Below are 25,273 nucleotides of genomic sequence, written 5' to 3' on the forward strand. Positions count from 1 at the left end.
AAAACTCGCTAGACGAAAGGGTTTTGCGGTTTTTGAGCTGCTTCGCAAGACGAATTTCCCTATGGGCTTGCTTTGCAAGACGAAAACGTCTTGCAAGTTTGTTTCCTTTGCTTGAAGAGGTGCAGTTGCGACTTGACTTTGAGGAGCAACTCATAGCACGCGGTGTGGTAGCCTTTTTTGAGGTTTTTGAAGACTTTGGCGATTTTTGAAGCTTTTCCAAAACTTCTTTTGCAGCCATTTGGTAAGTTAAACTTTTAAAACTTTTTTGGGGGTTTTTGGATTTTGGGTTCGGGTGTTTGGAATTCAAGGACTTGGTGTTGGGGAGGGGTTTGCAAGAATCTGGAAGCTTGTGTGTTTTTTTTCTGCATTTTTATGATTTTTTGTGACCATTGGGCCACTCTGCTGTTTTTGTTTTTTTTAAATCTGGGTTTGAATTTCTGTGTGGTGGGTGGCTGGGGGAACAGTTGAGTAGGGGTTTGCAAGAATCTGGAAGCTTGTGTGGTTTTTTTCTGCATTTTTATGATTTTTATTGTTCCTTCAATTTTTGAATTTATTGTTCCTTCAGTTTTTGAAATGCTCTTTACAGTATGTGTGACTTTAAAGAGCACTTAATAAAGTCTTGTTGTACCAAATTTGGCTTTGTTTGGACTTTTTTTGACCATAGGAACACATTAATTGAATTTCAATGCATTCCTATGGGATTTTGTGCTTCGCAAGACGAAAAATTCGCTAGACGAAAAAACTCGCGGAACGAATTAATTTCGTCTTGCGAGGCACCACTGTATAACACACTGCCATAAAGCAATGTTTCCTAATATATAATGCATTTCTGTATTTTATTTCTGCTAATACATGCATTTATACACACACTTTGCCCTATTATATGTAGTTTTGTATACATTAATTGGTTAGAGAATGTTACTGCAACAGTCGGAAACATGCAAATTCCAAACGATGGCTGTTTCAGTTTGCATATTATTTTGGAAAGTGCCTAAGTAAGTTCACCTTTAAATGATGAGATCAGATTTCTCCCCCAATACCATTCAGAAAACCCCATGGCATCCTCAGCTGTTTTTTCCTATAAGCCTAGGAAAGTGGAAAGGTTGTCTGCTGTACCCGATAGCTCTTTGAGGGTTGACCTCAGGACTCTTGATACCTCAAGGACCACCTCTTCCCACATGAATCAACCCAGAGCTTCTAGGCCTACTAGCGCTAGAGTTTTCTTTGCTCATTAATATACAGGGTGAGTCTTTTAAAAGAGGCCCCATGGAACATGTGTACTCTGTATCCACGGGGCCTCTTTTTTTCTTTTTCTTTTTATAAGATATTTATTAAAGTTTTCAAAATTTTACAAAACACACAAAAAAGAAAAAAATACAAAGTAAAAATATTTAAAAACAATTCATTCCTTCCATTACTTGACCTTCATTTGCTTATTTCCAGGACCTCCTCACACCTTCCTTTTTTGTATTCCAGTTCAGTTATTTCGTTCAGCAAATCCCTCCCCTCTTTATATATCCTAATCATTAATCATAAAAAAATTGTAATTTTAGGTTTTTACATATTAATAAACCCTTTTTTCATATTCCCTTGTAACCTTTCAGCTAAAGACCACTTAGTTTCTATCCAACAACATTCTAGCATTCATTAATTTTACAATATTTCTGTAAATAATCTTTGAACTTTTTCCAATCTTCCTCCATCGACTCTTCTCCCTGGTCTCGGATTCTGCCAGTCATTTCCGCCAATTCCATATAGTCCATCACCTTCATCTGCCATTCTTCCAAGGTGGGTAGGTCTTGTGTCTTCCAATACTTTGCAATAAGTATTCTTGCTGCTGTTGTGGCATACATAAAGAAAGTTCTGTCCCTCTTTGGCACCAATTGGCCGACTCACGGGGCCTCTTTTAAAGGACTCACCCTGTACATGGACCTGTTGAGACAGATATGGATATGGGCAAGTCTCAGTATAGTAAAAGAGAGGTCGCCAACGTGGTACCCTCCAGATGTTGATGGACTACGACTACCAACATCCTTAGCCATTTGCCGTGCTGGCTAGAGCTGATGGGAACTGGAGTTCAACAGTATCTGGAGAGCCACAGAAAATCCAGTCTGGATCAGTGTTTCCCAAACTTAGGTCTCCAGTTATTTTTGGACTACAACTCCCATCATCCCTGACCACTGGTCCTGCTACCTAGTGATGATGGGAGTTGTAGTCTCCCTGTTTTCAGAGACCCAAGTTTGAGAAACACTGACCTAGATGATTTCCAAGTACTTTTCTATGTGGCAAACTTTTAACAGCAAATATTTTCTTTGATTAGTATACTCAGTGCTTTTTTTGTTAAAAAAAATTCTACTCATATTGAAATACTGCCCCTCAATGAGGCCAAACTTAGATTTACAAAATGACTTCCGGGTTGGCGCCATCGCCGAATGGCGGACTCCCTCCGAGCTCCGGAGGGAGCCTGCTCGGCAGGGGCTGGGTCCTACCGCACCGGCGATGCGGGGACCCTTAAAAACCACGGCCACGGAGGCCGTGGACATGGAGACTCGGCTGGCACCGCTAGCGCCCTCCCGACTCGTGAAGGAGCCTTTTTAAAGGCTACGGATCGGGTGCCGGGGAGAAGCGTGGTGCTTTGAGTCCTCTGCTATCCCTGCCGAGCGAAGCCGCATGCCATCCGGCGGAGAGCGCTGACTTCTTCCATTGAAAATTCGGACTTCTCAACAACAACCCGTGAGTAATTTGGAAACCGGGTTCAAAAGGAGAAAAAAAGAATTTTTTTTCGGATTGGACACGAGCGGGGGGGGGATCCAAAAAGGAAGTCAGTCCCCCTCCCTACTGTAAACCTTCCAAAACAAGGATGGGGAAACCAAGGTCCAAAAAGATTTGTATTGCTGATAAAAACTAAGAATTCCACGATGGGGAACTACAAGAACTGTGCTGGAGGAAGAATTGAGGGAGAAGGGAAACGTAACCCCCCCCCCGGGAACCGGGGTGATTGAAGAGAGAGCCTGGTGAAAAGAGTCGGAGATTTTGACAGCTGTCAAAGTAGCTGTCAAAGTCGGAAAGCAGAGAGGATTTTATTATGAGAACTTTGCTGGTTAAATTTGTTACAATTTGCTATAACCCGTTAAAACTTGGATACAAAATGGCGAAAACATGGATAACAATCGGACTTTTGGACTAGAGAAAACAAAGTTACAACAATCCCCCTAGAGGAGTTTCGGGACATTACAAAGATGGTCGTAAGTGGAAAAATACCATTGGAATTTTACAGGACTGGTTATCTTCTGGGAAAGCTGCAAAACGGAAATAATATTTTGTCTACAGGGTGTTCAGCTAAAGGAGACAATAGAATTTTCTATTGAAGAAAGGAAGGGACTGAACGCAAGTTTTTGTTCCTGAATAACAATAATCCCTGCAGAGTTACTAAACTTCTGAATTAGAACGTTTCAGCAGCGGAACAAGAGGAAATTGGACTACAACTTGGAAAGAACAATGGGGGGAGTTTTATTAAAGATTTGAAGTTAAATGTCTTAAAAAATAACTATAAAAAGAAAAAGCCAGCAGGGAGTTGGGGGAAATAGGTGATTTATGGACTTTAAGAATTCCAGGCAGATAACATGGTTTGGTGGTCAGGGGGAAATTAAACCGGGGACAGGGGGGGGAGAACTAAAATCCAAAGGCTTGTCAACTTTTTTTTCTGAATTGGCTCTTTTTCATCTATTATACTTTTTATTTCTTATTTCTTATATTTCTATTGTGTGGGGTGTCCTTATCATTAAAAAAAGGGAAATTGTGGAATGAAAATGGGGTGGGCCCTGGGGAGAGAACTTTTGTCTTTTATTAAGGGTATTGATGAGGAGTGTATAAATTTTAAATTCGAATAACGGTCTAAACAAATTAAGTTTCAATTAGAACTGAGAGCTTGTGGAGCCAACAATATGAAAGGGGAATATGGTAGGGGTGGGGGAAGGGGGGAGTCCCGGAAAGTGGATGTATGAAAATAAGGCTTTGAATGTACTTTAATCTTCACTTTCTGTATTTTTGAAAATCTTAATAAATATCATTTAAAAAAAACAAAAACTTAGATTTACAAAATGTTTAGGGGTATGCGTACCCTGCATCCCCCCAGAAAAAAAGCAGAGTATAATGATATCATTTTTACATTTGTCTGGCTAAAAAAAAAAAGTATTCATTCTTCATCAAGCTTTGATCCTCGTGGCTCTCACAGTAGTACATATTGACAGAGATTTTAATCTTAACAACTTTTCTATTACAACAACCACAGGATCAAAATTATAACAAGTTTATCTGAAATCCTCCATGACATCAGAAAGCTACTACAAGCAAGAACATGATAAACTATTCTGTTCTATTGTTAACAAAACACAAATATTTATATTGAGCCAGTCACTAATACTTAGAGCACTTGCTACGGTTAATTTACATAATGTTTCATACATGAAAGCTGCTCCTTTAGCTGCAGTGCAATGAGATAACAATCTCTCATTTGTATGGTTTTTTTTTGCATATTTCTCCAAGAGAATCTTGGGGCAGCATAAGAGCCTTTTAGGACAGGTGAGAACCAAAAGAGGGACCATTTAAGTGCTAACTGATGTGACTAATCTTACATTATATTACATTACATTACATTACATTACACCACGGGACGTGGGTGGTGCTGTGGTCTAAACCACAGAGCCTATGGCTTGCAAACTGCAAGGTCGGCAGTTCAAATCCCCGCAATGGGGTGAGCTCCCGTTGTTCGGTCCCATTGCTCAGTCCTGTTGTTGTTGTTGTTGTTTAGTCGTGTCCGACTCTTCGTGACCCCATGGACCAGAGCACACCAGGCACTCCTGTCTTCCACATCTAGCAGTTTGAAAGCATGTCAAAGTGCAAGTAGATACCTTCCCGCTCCGGCGGGAAGGTAAACAGCGTTTCCATGTGCTGCTCTGGTTTCACCAGAAGCAGCTTAGTCATGCTGGCCACATGACCCGGAAAAACTGTCTGCGGACAAACGTCAGCTCCCTTGGCCAGTAAAGCGAGATGAGCGCCACAACCCCAGAGTCGTTCGTGACTGGACATAACTGTCAGGGGTCCTTTACCTTTACTTTTAATCTTATCTTACAGAGCCTGGGGTATTGATCCACATTTTAAGGTTAGTTAACACCCACACTATGTAGTTAAAGCACATCTAAAATACAACTAAATCACACTGTCCCAGAGCTACAATTCCCAGCACCCTTAGCAAGCTACAGTTTCTAGGATACTTTGGAAGGAAGCCATGTGCGTTAAATGTGTATTAAATGTGCTTTAAATGTGTATTAAATGTGCTTTAAATGCAGGGCTTTTTTAGGAACTCTGTTCCTAAAAACAGGAACAGGAACAGGAACTCTGTTCTGACACCTCTCAGGCGATTTCCGGTTCCTCTCAGGTGGCTGCCATTGCCATTTTAAGAGAATGAGGGAGGTGTTCATGGTGACTTCTGGCACCTCTTTTTCTAGAAAAACAGCACTGTTTAAATGAATGGTGTGAATGTGACCTGTTAGCCATTAGCTGTCTACTTGGATATAGTTAGTGCTGCTCTATTTGTGGAGAGAAAAACATGGTCATAGGACACCACAATATATAGATTGCCATTTTTGCATTAAATACCTTTTTTAATGCTACAGCCAATCATATCAGTGAAATGTTACTATATATATGTCTCCATCCATTCATCTATCTATCTATCTATCTATCTATCTATCTATCTACCTATCCTAGTGGCTACATTTATAAGTTTTGTTTTTCATTTGCAGGTACAGGATGAAAAGTGGATTTTAATACTGCCAAGTGAACCATGTGATAATGGTCAAGCAGAGGAACGCTTTAAGTATATGCATTCACTGACATGGGTAATGAACTGTGAGAGTCTCAGTACAGACAGTTCTGTAAACTGGTACCAACAAACACAGCTTTGGGTGGCTAATTCATCTTGAAATTCAGATTCACCTCCTCCAAAACACTTTCGAATGAGATGGGTCATGCAAATTCACAGCCCAGATGACCCCTTTTCTAACAATCTTTCCTATTTCCTTGTTGTGTAATGTAAGAAGCCTCTGCAACTAGCTTGTGACACCTAAGCGGTTGTTAACACTGAATTCAGGAAGTGTGGAAATATGAAGCCGTGCAACACAGGCTTATACTGCCTGCATCTGAAATCATAGTACTCATAGATCATCTGTTTATTACACGAGTAACATTATTTAAAGTTAGTGGTGCTACTTATGAGATTGAGAACATCTGTGCAAACATTGCCAATTCAGTCCATGCTGATTTATCACTATACTAATCATCTTTATGATTAATTTCGGTCTTATTAAAGTATGATTGTGGTTACGTTTAGACAAAATCATCAAGCCACTTGCTCCTAAACCGTTTGTCCAATGCCAAGGACTCTGAGTTTCACTGCCAACCTCACAGATGGAACAAAAGAATCTTACCCCAAATACAGGCAGTATTTTCTCTTCCCCCCTCCCTTTTTAATATCAATCTTTATTAACATGCACATCCCATTTTTACTGAGATGAATACTTAATGCTAGAAAAGAGGAAAATCATAGCTTAACGTAAATCAGTAAATGCAATAAATAATGAACACCACTAACAGCTTAGCATCATAAGGAAACAGATGGAAAATCTTCCTCCAGAGATCATTGCATCTACTATTAGAGAATGAGTTTCTGGACATGCACAGGGTGAACAGTTCAAGCTTGAATTACAATGAGGTTTATGACACTTTTTGTTATAAATGTAAGGATTTCATGTCTTCCTCTTAGGAAGCACTTCCATTATACCATTCATCTGTTTCACCGAAGAGATGAAAAGCAAAATGCAAAACCTCAAGCTGTTAATGTGCGCCCAGAACTATCAAATGAAGATCTCACTCTGGGGGTGCCTTTGCAGAGTTTAAGAGTGTTGTAGCAGTGCTACAATGCCATCCTCTGTCTTGGAAAAGAAGCAGAAGCTGAGTTGCAACTTTGAGTCTACTAGAACCTTATTCTTACACACATACTACACACAATAGCAGAAGATCAGCCAAAATATAGTATTACTCTATCTATCTATCTATCTATCTATCTATCTATCTGCAAACATCTTCACCAGCATAAGATGAAGCCATTTGAAAATGTTATACACCGACAACTGGGAAACACTGGCCTGTGAGTGCTCCAGTTGGAGAACAGCCTTTACCAAAGGTGTCATGGACTTTGAAGACACTCAAACTCAGAACGCAAGGGAGAAACGTGCTAAGAGGAAGGCACGCTTGGCAAATCCACACTGTGATCAACTCCCGGCCAGGAACCAATGTCCCCACTGTGGAAGGACGTGTGGGTTCAGAATTGGCCTCCACAGTCACTTATGGACTCATTGTTAAAACCGTGTTTATGGAAGACAATCTTAATCGGCTACGAGTGATCGCCAAAGAAGAAGAATGAAGCCAGTTCCATTAAACGTCATACATCTTGAATTATGGAGATAAAGGACACGATGATCCTCTTCTTAGGGTCGCCATACATATCTAGAATACAACAACTTTGCCCCCATAAAGCTCAACAACTTTTCTGTACAGCTTTTCACTGTTTGAAATATGGCAACCCTACTGGTGGTCCCTTCCAATTCTACAATTCTATGGTTTGAAGATTCAAATCATCCTTCATGCCCAGTGTCAATTTTCTTTTAGAAATCAACCATGGATCATTTAATTTCCCACCCATACTCCAAGTTAATTTCCCCTCTGCCATAACTTGCTGGAAATGTACAGTACAACAAAGCCAAAGGGCAATTCCATTCACACATTTTTTATAAAAGTGTGTGTGTGCGTGTTAATTTCCACTTGTAAAATAGGTAAAGGTAAAGGACCCCTTGACGATTAAGTCCAGTCAAAGGTGAATATGGGGTTGCAGCACTCATCTCACTTTCAGGCTGAGGGAGCTAGTGCTTTCTGGGTCATGTGCCCAGCATGACTAAACCGCTTCTGGCACAACGGAACACCATGACGAGTGCCGGAGGACACAGAAATGCTGTTTACTTTTCCCCCTCAGTGGTACCTATTTATCTACCCACGCTGGTGTGCTTTTGAACTGCTAGGTTGGCAGAAGCTGGATAGAGCAACAGGAGCTCACCCCATCGTGGGGATTCGAACCGCCGACCTTCTGATCGGCAAGCCCAAGAGGCTCAGTGGTTTAGACCACAGCGCCACCCACGTCCCTTGTAAAATAACTTACGGTTGCAATGTAAAGTAATATAAAACTGAAAGAACAAAAATTAATCACATTTAAAATTCATCTGTAATATGCTTCATCTTAATTCTTTCAACATGTGCTACGAGTTTAGGATCAACTCTTACAAGGATGCCTTTTTGTATTGTAATTTAAAAACAAAGGCGCACTCACATTTACAATTAAGTTTTCTGCTAGGCAATGAATATAATAAGAATGTCAGTTAACCCTGCAGCCCACAAAAACCATCAATCAGGTCACATACACCCATAATGTAGGGTACACTGACTTCCTTCCTGTTTCTCACCCAAGAGATAGTAGCAGGTCCCACCAACAGGCTCTCACCCTTGGGCAGAAACCACTTCCTCTCTCCCACTGCAGCCAACCAGACACAAAAACATTACTGTCTCCAAAGACCTATTTCAGCAGTGCAAGTATGCTGCAAAGTTTCAAGTGCTCTCTAATATGTCTCCATATTAAGTGGTGCTGTGACTCTTACAGATGCAGTCACAAGATGTATCAGGGCAAGTAAGAGGCCAAGATAAACGTGGAGGCAGGTTTAGGTCCAATATTTTGTAGAGCTAGATTTTTGTGGGGGTTTTTTTGTGTGAGTGAAACTTAACAACTTACCTCCTTCTTGCCTGCTTGACTGGAGGTCCTGGCAGTGATCCTATCCTCAACATTATTTATTGTTCCGTTGTTCGGACTATTACCATTCTCTCACATTACATTTCCCCCAAGAAGTATGCTTCAAGCACATCAGTGCCTTTTGAGCTCTAGGAGTTTCTCCGGACTACTGAATGACTCATTGCTGCAATAAGTTGAATTTGAATTCAGTCACTTGGCTTTTTATTTTGCAGTTTCTCCAATTGCTCTATTTTCTTTACAATGATTTCTCTTTCAAGGATTGTAGCTTTTAAAAAAAAAATTGTGTTGCTTGACTAATCAGAACTCCCATATTAATTCGCTTCAAAGGCAGCTATTTAATTTCTTCTTTATTATGTCTCTTTTTCAATTTGTTCCAGATCAGATGCTTGCACTATCATCACGCCTGCTTGGGCCAAACCTCAAGGTCAACATATGTATGCATTATATGTGCTTTTTAGACCGCTAGATACCAGTAGATAATCTATTTGAGATAACCGCTTATTTTTAAACTGAGTTTTATGTGTAATCATACTAACTTGGACGCTGGTGCCTCTATACATCAAGAAGGCCAAAGAGCTACCGTATATGAATTCTGCCTTTTATAAAAATAAAAAAGTAATATAAACACAAACTGCCATTTACAACAGTATTTAGGTCTCCTCCAGCAGTCTCCCTGCTTTGAAGAAATATTACATTAATGTAACAAATTTTGTAAGGAATAAAGCTTGACCAGAATTTGGATCAGATTAAACCATTCATTTTCCATCCTGCCTTTAAAACTATATCACTCGCCTGGGTATTGTAGGCTATACTACTGAAACTTTTGCTTCTTCTTTTGGTTGTAAGTGTTCTTACTTACCTTGACTTTGATGTTCCTGGTGCTGTAAAATGTTCACCAAGACAACTGGCCTTCAACTAATTTTTCAGGATTATACAGGAGTGTTTATTGTAACAAAGAGATGTATTTCCTTCTTGTAATGTGACTGCTATTCTTTTGCATGTTTCAGGATGATCACCCCTGTGAAATTAAAAAATAAGACTTTAATTTAATTTAACAATAACCAAAGGAAAAAGTCTCTGCATCAGGGCAAATTTCCACTACCATCAGCACCAACGAGCATGGCCAATGGGCAGAATTGATGGGAGCTGTAGTCCAACAAGACGTGGAGGGCAGTTCATTGACTACCCTACTTTCTATTCTAATACAGTGGTACTTTGGGTTATATACGCTTCAGGTTATATACGCTTCGCGTTAAGAACTTCAGGATAAGAACAGAAATCGTGCTCCGGCGGCTCGGCGGCAGCAGGAGGCCCCATTAGCTAAAGTGGTGCTTCAGGTTAAGAACAGTTTCAGATTAAGAGTGGACCTCCGGAACGAATTAAGTACTTAACCCAAGGTACCACTGTAGTAAGTAACTTTGGGGAGGGGAATCAAAAGTCTTAATAGTACTTTGGCACTCAACAATTTTTAAAAGAAAAAAAGGGTTCACTATTTTTGAACAGTTCATATTGTTACCTTACTGCTACTTTAAAAAAAATCTTAACAAATTGTCTGCAAAACCAAGAACAAGCCGAGTTCTTCACAAATCATGTTGGTATTATTGTAGTTCAAAAGTGGGTCAGAATATTTTCCAGGATAAACATCCTCCACTCTGTATTTAGAAGTATGTAGGTCAGCACTGGCCTAAGCATTTAGAGTATCTTAAGAGGCAATAGTATCAAATGCCTTTATTTTCTTCTGCTGCTGACTTGTCAGCCTCTAAATGAATTAGGCAAACAATTATGATAATACAGCAAGGCAGCTATGGTTTTAAAGTGGGGAAAAGCAAAACCCCAAACTATGGAAAGCCAAAGCTTTTATTATAAAGAGCAGCAGGGCTACTTGTACCTAATTCTGGGACCTTGGACAAAGTGTTTGTTGCAAATTCATTCCTCTCCTGCTTCGCAGACAAACCACAAACACCCATTCTCATGCAATAGCCTTGACAGAGGGGACCATCAAAGCTCAAGGAAGGAGCCGGCCCAGCCATCAGACAAGCTGAGGTGACTGCCTCAGGTGGCAGCTTCCTCAGAGGCAGCAGGTCCCAATATAGATCTTTATTCCACCCCCCTTTGTTCCTGATGTAGATCTTCACTCACTTATACCAAGTCAGATCCATTGCAAAATCCACTGTTTCTTTCACGAGAGAACTACTACAAACCTGTCAAGCAGCATCATGGGATTGTTAAGGACATGGGATGGAGCTTCTACCAGTGTCAGAAACAAGGTCCCCGGCATCTGCTGAAAGCCCACACCCCAGCACAGAGTCTATGGATAAACAGCACTTGAGACTTTCCCCTCCTCTTCAGCATTGCAAGCTGCTTGCTGAGCCACTTCTCGTCCTGAGCCAGATAATAGCTACGGTGAGAAGGAGCAGCTAATGCCATTGCCTGCTGGCTCATTGGCTCTCTGCCTGGCAAGCAAGCAGGTAGAAACAATTAGGAGGAATGGAAGCAGCAGCTGTGGATTAATGGCAGCGAGGAGGCAGAATGGGGGGGGGGGGGGAGGGTCCTGGCCCAAGGGCCCTCCAAAATCTGGAGCCATCACTGGTTGGAAATGACATCTGGAAATACCATGTGTTCCAGGTGTCACAAGCTGATCCTTTGCCTTTCCCAGAAATAAAAGAGGTCATGCCATGCTTGGTTAATGGATGAAACAGCTAATGTGGCTTTGATTTCCAAAGCCATTTGGAACTGCCATTTGCTAACCTGTGGTGTTTGCCCACACCAAAATATACCTACATCTCGATCACTGGAATGTGTTGGAAGTAGGATACAGAAATGACAACCACAATAGTGTTTGTTGTCCTGTGATCATTTGGGTGCCCATTCCGCACTGTAGAAGGTATGTGCTGGCTACCATAGCCCTGCGGCAGGATAAGTACAAAATTTAAAGCACAAGTACACAGTTGTCATCCTTCTGCCCATACAGTCAGCACCTATGGGACTACCTCTCCTGGTATGCCCCACAGAGGACCTTACGGTCTGCAAATAATAACGTTTTGGAGGTCCTGAGCCTCAAGGAGATTAGACTGGCCATGGCCCCAGCCTGGTGGAACACTCTGCCACAAGAGACCAGGGCCCTGAGGGATTTGACATCTTTCCGCAAGGCCTGTAAGATGGAGCTGTTCCGACAGGCCTTTGATCAGGGTTCAGTCTGACTCCCCCTCCCCTTTCATAAGAACTTGCATGAAAGTGGCCTCCCAATTTTTCTCACAGGCCCATAAAAGTTCAGCACAAACAGTTGGGCCTGGTGAGTATTTAAGGTCCCCAACCCTAATCTGCTGGTTGCCATCTGATTGGACTTTATTCTGATCCTGATCTGATTTTAGGATGTTCTTTAACTGATTGCCTGATTTTATGTTAATGTGTCATACATTTGATGTTAGCTGCTCTGAGCCCAGTTTTGGCTTGGGAGGGCGGGGTATAAATACAAATTATTATTATTATTATTATTATTATTACTACTACTACTACTACTACTACTATTACAGTCAGCATTATGTAGTGGTTGGAGTGTTGGAATAACTCAAATCCCTGCTCAGCAAACACGCTCAATGGGAGTTCGAAAATCTAACCTTCTGAGGTTAAACTGAGGATAAACTGGAGGGGAGGACAATGAATACTATTTTGATCTCCTGGGAGGAAAGGCTTTTTAAAATTATTTATTTTTAAATAAAAAGGCTTTTTAAATTTATTTATGTAATTTGTTGCTTGCTGGTATACCAAAGAATATTTAGCAAGGTCCAGTATAAAAGTGAGCCAACTAGTTTCATACAATTTTAGGTTTAGCTGCCCCGCTATAAACTGCTTATGTGGCTCCTCAAATATTTTCTGATATCCACATAATTCTGGTATCGGTTACACATCCCTATGTGTGTAGAGGATATAAGTCCGTAAATTTCTTTGCTCTATTTTTTCCTATTACGTGTGAGAGCAGAAGGTTGAGAAAAAGAGTTACTTCAGTAACTCTATCTCTATCTTGGGTATGCAATAGTCTGGAAACTCAGTACTAATGACCATTACTGTAGAAGTCGTGTGAGGATTTAAATTGCGTTCTTCCTTGGTAGACTCATTATCATGCTTACTGAGCTAAGATGTCCAGGTTCCCTTTTTCACCTTAGCCACTGCATAGCATCATTTATTTCCTGAGTTACTGAAGCCATTCTCAGGCAGAAAAGAAAGAAATTTTAAAAACAGCAAGGAAGGAGAAGACCAATTCAGCAGGCACATATACAGTGTTACCTCGGGTTACATATGCTTCAGGTTACATATGCTTCAGGTTACAGACTCCGCTAACCCAGAAATATTACCTCAGGTTAAGAACTTTGCTTCAGGATGAGAACAGAAATCGTGCTCCGGCGGTGCGGTGACAGCAGGAGGCCTCATTAGCTAAAGTGGTGCTTCAGGTTAAGAACAGTTTCAGGTTAAGAACGGACCTCCGGAACGAATTAAGTACTTAACCCGAGGTACCACTGTATACCATAGCTTGGTCTTCGCAATTCTGAGCCTTGCTTGCTGTATTCTTGAAGGAAAGTGAGGACAGGTGACCCCACCTAGGCCCGAAGTCACCCCCCCCAACCAGGCCTCAAAACTGTTCAAAATTCCTTTTGTCTTCTAAAAATCCACAGCTACAGCTTTTCTGTGGATTCTCACAAGATGCTGGTACATAGGAAAAACCGTTACTTTTATCAGCACAAGAGGCTTCAAAAAGCTAATGAATAGGCTCTGTTCAAAGCAGGCCTGAGAAACGAATCTTATCTCATTCTAGTTGCAACTTCTTGGACATGCTGAACCGCTCTCATTCCCCTTTCCTGGGAAGGGTGCCAAGAGTCCAATAGTCCCAAGACAGCTTTCTGTTCATGCTCAGAGGAACTCAAGGCAGGACTCCTGAGGGAGGAGAAAGGGGAGGGAACTAGAAGGGGAATATATACTCTGTGCATATGACTGTGAACTCGTGCATGCTTTTTGTGAGTTATCACACTTGCTCCTTCTACCAGTTCATGGATGGTAGAAATAAAAGCTTTTTCTCCGAAACTATTCCTTGAGTGTCTGTTGACTCCCATCTCCCTTTCCCGGGTGCAATATTTTTCCCACCCGAGGGCAAAGCCTCATAAGGCTACATTCTCACACAGAATAGGAATGCATTTCAAACAAATGGAAATTTCCTCAACTTCACTTTGCTATAAGACACCACGTTCAATATTGCCAACATGTTCTGCTTGTGGGCTTCCCATAGACACTGTGGGAAATAATATATGGAACTAGATTCCTTCATTGCAGGGGTTGGACTAGATGACCCCTGGGTCCCTGCCAATTCTACAATTCTATGATTCCAGGCCTTTTGTCTAATACAGAAAGACTCTACTGTTCTTCCAACAGAAAGACTCTACTGCTCTTCCAAAAAGTCTGAAACCTTGCTATACTATTGTCCCACATACAGATTTTCAAGTCTGGCAGCTAGCAGTAACAACATTTAATTTATTTATAATGTATAAGATTTGCCACCCGGTTTTAATTATAAAATGATCCCAGAGCAGGTTACACTACTGATAAAACACATGCAAACTGTCAATCAATAGTAAAACAAGAAAACAGTTGAAATCACATACCCAGTCAACTAGTGTTCTGTTCTGGCAGGTAGGCCATAAGCCACAGAATCCCATACACAATTGGCAAACGATGGTAGGAGAAGATAAGCATGCCAAGTCAAAGATAAACCAGGACCAGGCACAAGAAACTAATCTGAGTCCAAAACATGATCTAGGAGCAACATTAGAAGGAAACAGTTGAGGGTTCAGCAACAGAGGAAATCCAGTCTAGTCCAAGAGTCCTGTATCAGGGAGCTAGAAACACAGAAGGGGAACAATCAATAAAAGGGGATCAAATTGTAAAAAACTGATTATATTGTATTTGTTAAGTTGTGGGTGAACATATCAGATGACACAGTGATTCTTCAAACAGCTCTTGTTTATTCACAGGCCAGAACAGAACTGAACTGAAGGGTTCAGCCAGCCTGCTTATATACAGCTCCACTACAACGCAACAGTAACAACTTTCTGTAACTATCCAATCAATGAAAGTCACTTTCAATTCCTTATTTGCATATGTGGACCTGAGTGAAAACGATCTACAGTATCCCCCTGCTGGCCCAGGGTGAGAACTTCAGTACATAACAGTATTATTATTTTAGTGCCATAGGGGTATCGTTTGTATTCTCTGTCTCAGGCAGAAGCCGTAGACCCCTGGGTTAAGCTGAATTTCTATTTCTCCTTAAATGCCAGGTGTCCTAGGCTGATTGTTTCGCCCTCTTGTGCAAAACTTTCACCCACAAACACTTGTCCTTCCTATGCAGAAGAGCCTCTAGAACAAAAAGCAACCAATTTACAACTGAAGCTAAACAACTGATAACCAAACACAAAATGGCCGAAAGTCCCATTCCTTCACAATTCCAGCTACAGACATTGTCCGGAGACAGTAACATCCATAGTTCCTGGAAAGCGTCAGCACAGATTCCCATCTGATTTATTCAGATCACCAACAACTCACTGCCTGTCTGTGAACCAAACATTAGCAGAAATATAAAGGACTCTTGCTGCGGACTGAACAATGCTCCTATGGCTTCACTTTTGAAAAGATAATGGCAGCATCATTGTTACACTGTGCAAACTGTGCCAAGTCAAGTAACCACCACCCAGGGGTGCTTAATTCCTGCACAGTTATAATTTAAAACTGTGCCCAGCAACACTCATTTGACATGTAGGCATGTATGCTGCTCATTTTTTGTTACTCACCTCACTCTTTTTTCTTTCCTACTATATATTTTGGAAAGTTGTTTGTCCATTTGGACACCTTTTAGGATATTGCAACCAAATCTTGTACAAAGGTTTCCTGAGATCAAAGAGCAGCTTTTCATCTATGTTTGGATACAATTGGATGCCATTTTGAATCAAGCTGGTGTGCCAAACCTATCAAAATGGTAGTTGTTTTAAGAAGGACTTTAAAAATGCACTGGGTTTTTTGTTTGTTTGTTTCTTAAGCAATGCTGGGGACAAAGGCTTCTAGCATGTTTATAAGAGTCGATAAAAGAAGCAGATCTTGGTAATTAAGGAGAAATGGGTAATGTTTATTATTTATTTAAGCCATGCTTTCTCTACCAAAGCTGAGTGCAGAACAATGGAAGACAAGGAAAGGAAAGGAACTGCCGAGAGAGCTTTGTGAATTTTAATGCAGTTTGTGAGACTGGATGGGAAGCAGAATGCCAAATCACTTCTGGCCTCTGTAATACGTTGGGTATTTGGTAAGGCTATTTTAAGGCCAACTCTCAAAGTAAGAGTATCTGTAGTTTGTTGCCATAGGATGTTCTAAAGCCTCTTCACAAACTATGTGCATCAGAAGCATGAAAAGCTTTTTTAAAAAATCATTTACCTGCTCCCACATCTATCCGTAATTATTTCTCTTTTCGATTGCTTCCTATGAAGCATCTCAGAGCAATTTCACAAGGCGACAAAAACACACACACATATATAACAATTGCATATATAAGAATAATTAAAACAACTGCATATTTTTTTTTAAAGCTGCTGCCTATATAAAAAGTTTAAACCATTGCATATGTCAACGCAATCATCCCTAGCTAGCAGGACCAGTGGTCAGGGATCATGGGAACTGTAGTCCAAAAACAGCTGGAGACCCAAGTTTGGGAAACACTGATACAGAAGCAAAAATGTGCTCTTTTAATTCCCTCTGATTTCCAGCTAGAGATATTAACCATAATCTAGTCTAGCAACCTAGTGGGCAACTGGTGCCCCTGAGAAGCAACCTCCCACAAGCAGGAACATGAGTGTGATAGTACTCTCTTGTTTATGGTTCCCAGCAGTTGGTATTCAGAGCTCTACTTCCCCCGATTCTGGTATGGTAATATGGCCATAGTGATTAGTCGCTGCTGACCACCTTCTCCTCCATAATCTGCCGAATCTCCTTTCAAAACAGCCCAAGTTAGCAGCTATCACATCATTTTATTTTAGTAAATTCAGTAGGGCTCCAGTATAAAGGTAAAGGTAAAGGTACCCCTGCCCGTACGGGCCAGTCTTGACAGACTCTAGGGTTGTGCGCTCAGGTCACTCTAGAGGCCGGGAGCCAGCGCTGTCCGCAGACACTTCCGGGTCACGTGGCCAGCGTGACGAAGCTGCTCTGGCAAACCGGCACCAGCGCAGCACACGGAAATACCGTTTACCTTCCCGCTATAAAGCGGTACCTATTTATCTACTTGCACTTAAGGGTGCTTTCGAACTGCTAGGTGGGCAGGAGCTGGGACCGAACGACGGGAGCTCACCCCGCCGCGGGGATTCAAACCGCCGACCATGCGATCGGCAAATCCTAGGTGCTGAGGTTTTACCCACAGCACCACCCGCGTCCCTGTATATTGCTCCACTATATTGCAGTGTAAATAAACTATGCAGACTCCTTCTGCAACTATTTAATTTGAACTTCACATTCAGGCACTCACTGTCAACCAGCTTGTTCTTATAGAGTTTCTATGATTCTAGGATAACTTCTGGGATTACATATAAAATTTCCTTTTAGGTTAGAAGTCAATAGCTGAGCTAGGATGAGTTTAAACGTAATTAATTTGTTGGTCTTTATGTTGCCACAAGACTAACAGGACTATTCCTCTGGAAATTGTTTTTAAGGCACAGCTGTTCTACAGTCATTTTTACAACCCCTTTACCATATAACATGTCCCTAAATTCTGGAGAGATTTAGCAAGTTAGGATAAAATGTACTTGAATTTTCCTTCCTATTTGAAAATGGACAAGGGAGTGCTAAAAAAGTATCCACAAAGACAAATCCACCAAACATCCCACTTCTCAGTTGAGTCCTTGGGTTAATTTAGTGGATGGCTTCCATTTGTTGCAAACTAATTTACAATGAAATGCAATCCTTTGTCAATTGGGGAGGGAAATTAGCCATTGTAATTCTGAGGTCCATGGTGTATACTATTTTCAGAAACTTTGGTAAGGTGAACAGTTTTAACATCTTCCAGAACATGCAAAGACACACTTTGCTATGCATGTACTTATCCAGAAAATAAAGAAAGATGAAGGATGTTTATGAATAGCACATGCTGCTGTTTACATCGGTTAGTGGAGAGCAACACAGTGGAACCAGATGTTCCTAACATAGACTGCCATCCTTTATTTTGAAAGATATTATTTGCATGCTATATAATCTAATGTGTCAATTAAAATATGCTCAAACATAATTTCTCTGCCTTTTTTTGCTTTGAAATTTGCTGTGATACAAAATCTGTGTCATGCCTGTCTGAAAGTTATCCTGTGGGCTGGTGTGTTACATTCTTGGTTAAAGTTCGTGGCTAGTGAGGAAAAGCCCCAGTTCAAGTGACTGACTAAGCCTACTAGCTCAGCTCAGTGCAGGAGACAGTACCAATTTTAATTTTTATTATTTATACCCCACCCATCTGGGCAAACAGAAGAAGAAGAAGAAGAAGAAGAGGAGGAGGAGGAGAAGGAGGAGTTTGGATTTGATATCCCGCTTTATCACTACCCTAAGGAGTCTCAAAGCGGCTAACATTCTCCTTTCCCTTCCTCCCCCACAACAAACACTCTATGAGGTGAGTGGGGCTGAGAGACTTCAGAGAAGTGTGACTAGCCCAAGGTCACCCAGCATGTGGAGGAGCGGGGACGCGAACCCGGTTCCCCAGATTATGAGACTACCACTCTTAACCACTACACCACGCTGGCTCCCCAGACAGACCAGCTCCTCAGGCCCTGCTCATCCGAAGGGCATAATATGCCATCCCAAGGAGAAGAGTAGTCATTGCTCTGGCTGTGATCATCATTGCTGTCATTGTCATGGTGTAGTGGTTAGAGTTTTGGACTAGGGCCAAATTTCGTATCTCCACTCGGCTCTGAAGCTCATTGGGGGCCTCTGGGCCAGTCACTGTCTTTCAACCTAACATACCACAGGGTCATTGTGAGGATAAGATGGGGAGAAGGATATTCATGCACAGTACCTTCAATTCCATGAAGGAAAGGTGAGACATAAATGAAAAAACGAGCAAACAATTCTGTGTTCCCCTTAATGATACAAGGCAAAAGAGAAAAAGTTGTCTCTTAGATAATATTTTGACAAACAGTAGCCTTACTGAATTTTTTGTTTACTGACTGAACTTGCTGAGTGCCTTTGATATTTTAGTACTGGTTTGTTGGTTTGTCGTTTGTTTATGTAGACAACTTACACACTTTCAGCAAAAGGTGAATTCTCAAAGCAGTTTGAGAATTGTGCAACAATTAAATTGTGCAACAATTAAAACATTCTAAACTTGTGCAGTGTCTTCAAAACTTTCCACTAGTTTCATATGCATCTTTCGTTGTGTCTTGTATAGGGCAGCCAGCTATGCTTTGCCAAGAAAGCACATTTGCCTCACTGAAAGGATAAGACAAAACAGGGAATCAATTTGCATAATGTTTGCATACCACAATTTACAGATATAGGAACAAATTTAAAAGTAATTACTAGAATTTAAATAAAACTACAATATATCTCACCCTATCGCACTACAGTGGGGGAAGAAAACAGTGGTTGAATCCAACTGTTTCTGGGCAACTACAAGGCTGCTGCTCTCCATTTTTATGGTTCCCAATCTTTAAATCTGACCTGAGCCACATTCACACCATCTATTTAATGTCCTATGATAACACTTCAAGCAGCCATGGCTCCCCCCGCCCCAAGAATTCAGGGAGCTATAGTTTGTTAAATATGCTGAAAGTTGTGAAACAGGCCCCTATTCCCTTCACAAAGCTACAATTTCCAGAGTTTCCTGTGGAGACTGATTTTATACCACTCTGGTAATTGTAGCTCTGGGAGGAGAACAGAGAGAAATATCCTATCAGTGCTTTTAATTGTACAACAGCACTGTAAATCACCTATCAGGCAGCAGGCTTCTTTACATGATCAGGAAGGCTACTTGGTCTTGATCTATTCATAGTTTTTCACACTCACCGCTACTCAGATAAGGGCTCACACAGAATGATTCCCTGCCTCAGTGGCTCATGGGGAATCTCGTGCTCATCTCTGTCTAGCACAGAGGACACCCCTTCTCTGGTTTGCATAATCTCTTAACCAGAAATCATGAGGTAAACGAAGAGTCACTGATCTCTCTCTTCTTCAACTCCTGCCATTCCCAGTGTTAAAAGTAGAAGAACCCCTTTTTAAAAAAGTCCAGTTAGTTATCTTCTGCATAAGAATTCTCACCTTAGCAAGCCAGCAGCAATATAAAGATGCTAAAATATCTCCACAGATAACTGTGCATCTTTTTTGTTCCTTTCAGTAGGACTAAGATACTCTTGTGTATGTAGGCTACTCCAGTTAAGATGAAACAAAACCTGGTTTTATTTCTTGGTTTCTGTTATATAGTTTTCAGTCTGGCACTCAAGAACACTAGTCCTCACTTCCAAATTCCCCCTGAAAAACACTACTGCCTTTGGGCCAGTAGGTGGTTACCATACAAGCCTATCACAGATGCTAATTGATGAATGAGGTGGCCATTGATCAGCATCCTTGGGACGTTTGGCACTGCAAACCTTGGAGATAAATTACTGATGATGATTATAAATGATTTGATGGACAATTACTACACAGAATCCTGTGCTTGGGGGAAGGGGGTGCTTATACCTCGTCTGTCCTTTCTTAATTAATTAATGAAGCAATTAATTTAACAATGGATACTGAATTATTTCAAATGCTTGATAGGATTAGAAACAGCTTGAAAGCTAATAAATTTTTTGCTTGGCCACACCCACTTCTGCACTTGGCCTGCAAAATGTTAGTCACTCCCTGGCCTAGAGGCAGCGCCCATAGCCTGAATCACACGTTTACTCATTCCAATCCAAATACTTAAGTGTTGGGTGATGGGTTTGGACAATGATAGAAAAATGTGAAATTGGCATACAGTTGAATTAGTATATGTAAATGAGTAATGCTACATTTTGGAAAGTGCATATGGTTAAACCTGTTTAAAACACAATGGGAAATAGTGTTAAGTTTGTTATATATTACATTGCTAACCCACGTCACTTACGTAACAGCATTGTTGCAGTGTTTAGTGATCGTAATGCTTGCAGAACTGAATTCACATTAAAAGCTTATTTTGGCTGCAAGCACACTGTACACTTAAAGCGTATTTAAAGGGCACGGCTTCCCCCAAAGAATCACAGGATGTGAAATGTAGCCATCACAGAACTACCGGTACAATCCTCAGCATCCTTAAACTATGGCTCCCATGATTCTTTGGGGGATATAATATGTTTCATTATAGCCCAGGCTAAAAATGATGAAAATCCAGGCTCCTCTTACACCTATTAATCTATATTAAGAGTCTCAATCTTTTTCACGGCTAGGGGCACAATTGGAAATATAAAAAACTCCCATGGTCCTCACCAAATACCCATGGCATAGAAGAAAAGGGGGGGGGGTTCAAATGACTCCCCCCAAAAAACACACTCCAGGCACACCTACCCCCTCTAAAACAAATAAAACAGCTAGAAAGGCATCAACCCACCCCTCCAATCAAAAGAAACTCTCAGTTTTGTTTAAGATACCACAAGTCTTATTTTGTGGTACCTTATTGAATGTGTTCCTTCTGAGGGAAAGGGAGGACCAATTTTGAGAAATATACTAGGATCCCAAAACACATTAATCAAGTCTTGATGGTATACATTACTGTCTTTTGATATTGGACGTTACTTTGGGTTACAGAGCACAGTCTAGTTTGCTATGGCCTCTTAAACCGGCACTTTCTCAGCGGTCACCAGCTGGGCCACAGGGCTGGCCTTGTAAATCCTTTTAATTAAAATGTCTTCCTTCGCAAAGGTGATTGTATCGGGGGAGACAACGGCCTGCCTGAGCATGTTTTTACATACAAGACTTCTTGTGGCAAATTTAACAGTGTAAGAATCTTTATCTAGCAGTTCATCGCCACAGGATAGGTGAGGCCCAAGCTCCTGTTAAAGCAACTGATTTTGGAAAATGATTCTCTGTCACCCTTCTATTACAAAGAAAAAAACGTGATTCTGCAGCAGTAGGTTTAAATTGCACTCAAACCATTCCTAGTGATTGTAGTGACCTCTTGTGGCGCTTTTAGAATATTGTGTGTTGTTGTTTCATTTGGGGGCCTTCAAAATTAAGTTGGCATTTGCCAATATTTGGTTAACAGGTTTTCCCCTCCTCACCCCTTCCTGCATTTAAACTTCAGGCAAGTTTTATTCACGCTTAAAATGTTATCCCCCTCCCTCAATCTGCTCATAGAATGATGGGCAGACACCTTCCTTTGAGCTCAAGGACAACTCAGTCAATATTGTTTTCTGACATCCTGACATCTCCTTTGCCTTGTCAGTCAGGGCTCACATATGGGATTGGGCTTTATGGGTAATGCTGATGGCTTGGGATAATGTTGATGCCCATATATTGATAGAAAGAAAAGGAAACTGTGCCAAAGAGGCCCCATTGCTTTTCAGAAGGACAGAAAAATGGAGGGACACCCAGAAGAGCAGCTTTATTTTTCAAAGCACACAAGTCTATCCCAGTCCACACAGGGGGAATTGTTGATTTTCTGGACTCATTTGTGTATTTATTTCATTTCAGTTCTCAATAGCTTCCTAAGCAACATATTTAAGTGTAGACAATTCTCAGCTATGTGGACGAGAGGTACCGTAGTTTCTAGACCAGCCTTCATCCCAAAAGAACCCAGGGTGGCTAACAAAGCAGTTAAATTAAAATAAAACAGCAAAACAGTAATAATCATCATCATCATCATCAACAACAACATTTAAAAACTTCATACCTGAAAATGTGTTCAGCTATAACAGAATGCCTTCTAATAATGTCAGTTAGAACAGAATGCTTAACAAAATTTTAGAAAAAATATTAGTTAGATGACAAGGAAAAACATTGTAATTTGGGAAGCTGGTACCTAACTGATGCTGCCTTTATATCCTGCAATCCTGAAAGACAGGACCCGTTTTTTGTTCATATACTTACTGTCCATTATCTATAATATGTGAGTAGACTTCAGCCTTTTTATTCAGCTAATTTCTGAAGCAAATTACTGTGGCAAAAAAAGGATAGACTTGTTGAGCTGTACTTGGTATGGCAAACCTTTTGAAACTGCGATGATCATTATATAGCACTCTTCAAAGCACAAATTGCTTTTCAGTTCTTATCCTTTCCCCCCATTGTGATTTAAGGTAGGCTGAATGAGATCAAAATGACCAGAACATTTAACAAGTATCTGAACAGGCATGAATCAGCAAGTGTGATATACTTCGATTTCCAATCAGTTTTTCTTTTATTGTGTCATTTTTAAAACTTAAATCCTGCCCTTCAGCAGAAGGATTACACACATGAAAAAACCAATAAAATTAAAACACAATAAAACAATTAAATGCCATTAAATAAACATTACCCATCTGTAAATCCAAACTTTTGCATTCAAAGGCTTGCTGAAAGAAACAGATCATTTGCTGCTTCCTAAAATTGGTTGAAGTTGTATCTAGGGGAGCAGCCATCTTTTCGCCCCGTGCAATTTCCAAAAAAAACTCCTACACATTATGACCTACAGTCGCTTCCTTCAGCTGAGGAGATAGCAGCTGCTTCACTTCTTCCTGGAGCAAAGTTTGACTTAGTGTGTTGTCTGAACATAAGCATGTGGTTTAGTTCTCTCCTTGCTAACCATGAGCTATAGCCAAGAATTATCCCAAGGTTTTTAGCTCATTTTTGTGTGTGGGAGAGCTAAACCATTAGCTCAGGTTTGGATGGCATGCTAAGCCAAACCATGGATTACCAGTATCTCAGTGCAGCACTACAGCAAAATGCCCAAGTCTGGGGAATGGGCAGAGCCTTCTTCCTGAAGCCCACACACTCCTGTATTCTTGCCAAGCCATGGTTTGGCTTAGGGTGACATGATAAACATTCCATAGGGTGGCTTTTTCATTACTTCATGCAGCACTCCTGATAGAAAAAGGGTTATCCACTGGAATAACCTACTTTGCACTCAAAACAACACATGGATAACAACAACAACAACAACAACAACAACATTTCTACCCCACCCATCTGGCTGGGTTTCCTCGGCCACTCTGGACGGCTTTCAACAGAACATTAAAAACAGAATAAAACTTTAAATATTAAAAACTTCCCTAAACAGGGCTGCCTTCAGATGCCTTCTAAAAGTCGGATAGTTGTTTATTTCCTTGATATCTGATGGGAGGGCGTTCCACAGGGTGGGCGCCACTACTGACAAGGCCCTCTGCCTGGTTCCCTGTAACCTCACATCTCGCAATGAGGGAACCGCCAGAAGGCCCTTGGAGCTGGACCTCAGCGTCTGGGCTGAATGATGGGGGTGGAGACGCTCCTTCAGGTATACTGGGCCAAGGCCGTTTAGAGCTTTCAAGGTCAGCACCAACACTTTGAATTGTGCTCGGAAACATACTGGGAGCCAATATAGGTCTTTTAGGACCGATGTTATATGGTCTTGGCAGCAACTCCCAGTCACCAGTCTAGCTGCCACATTCTGAATTAATACATATTCATAGCAAGCAATCCCTTGCTCCCCAAATAGAAAGGGACAGACACTCAGCCATGTCATGTCTCTTATGCTGAATACTATAAATCTGGAGCATGAAGGACTTAAACTCTTATGCTCCACCAGGGGGGCTATATCACATTACCATTTCACGAGGAAAGGAAAACAAGTCCCCCTCCACACTTCTTTTTCTTTTCTTTTCTTTTTTTAGAAGTTCATCAAATGGTGGTTCAAGAGATTTCACATGGCTTCTGATACTTTTTTAAAAGCCTGCCTCTGTAACTAGAGGCTTCAAACAGCAGTTTGTTTCATACATGGTTAGTATAAGCAATTTTCATAATTTAAACCACAGGGTGAAATTGGTAGATATATTTCAGCTTGGCTTCATGTGATCCAGGTCTTAGGATGGTACAGGGGTGCCCACTTGAATAAAATATGGGGAGGGGCAGGTAAGGCCCGCCCTACATAATTGATCACATGACACAGTGCATGCACACCACTTGAATGGCAATGCCCCTCAACTTGAGTGGGGGCAGCCCCCTCAAATATTTTATTGGGGGACCAAAGGGACCTTGGTCCCTAGGAATTGGCTCCAATGGGGTGGTGCCTGAGAATAGATGATGTGACCACAGAATGTTTTAAATGATGATGGTGGAAGAATAGGGCTTACAGTGGTAACTTGGGTTACAAACATCTTGGGTTACAAACACTTCAGG

General features: G+C 41.1%; 1 long non-coding RNA gene across 1 annotated transcript; it reads right to left on the bottom strand.

Annotated features, from left to right (window-relative positions):
- Nucleotides 1-1,368: 1,368 nt before the first annotated feature.
- LOC308475944 lies at nt 1,369-11,796 on the bottom strand. Its single transcript, XR_013985566.1, has 3 exons — nt 11,696-11,796; nt 9,774-9,932; nt 1,369-1,932 (listed from the first exon to the last, which is right to left on the bottom strand). It is a non-coding gene; the product is annotated as an uncharacterized lncRNA (long non-coding RNA).
- Nucleotides 11,797-25,273: the final 13,477 nt, after the last annotated feature.

This window comes from Podarcis pityusensis (assembly GCF_964106645.2).
Source record: "Podarcis pityusensis genome assembly, chromosome: 4".
NCBI classification, from domain to species: Eukaryota; Metazoa; Chordata; class Lepidosauria; order Squamata; family Lacertidae; genus Podarcis; species Podarcis pityusensis.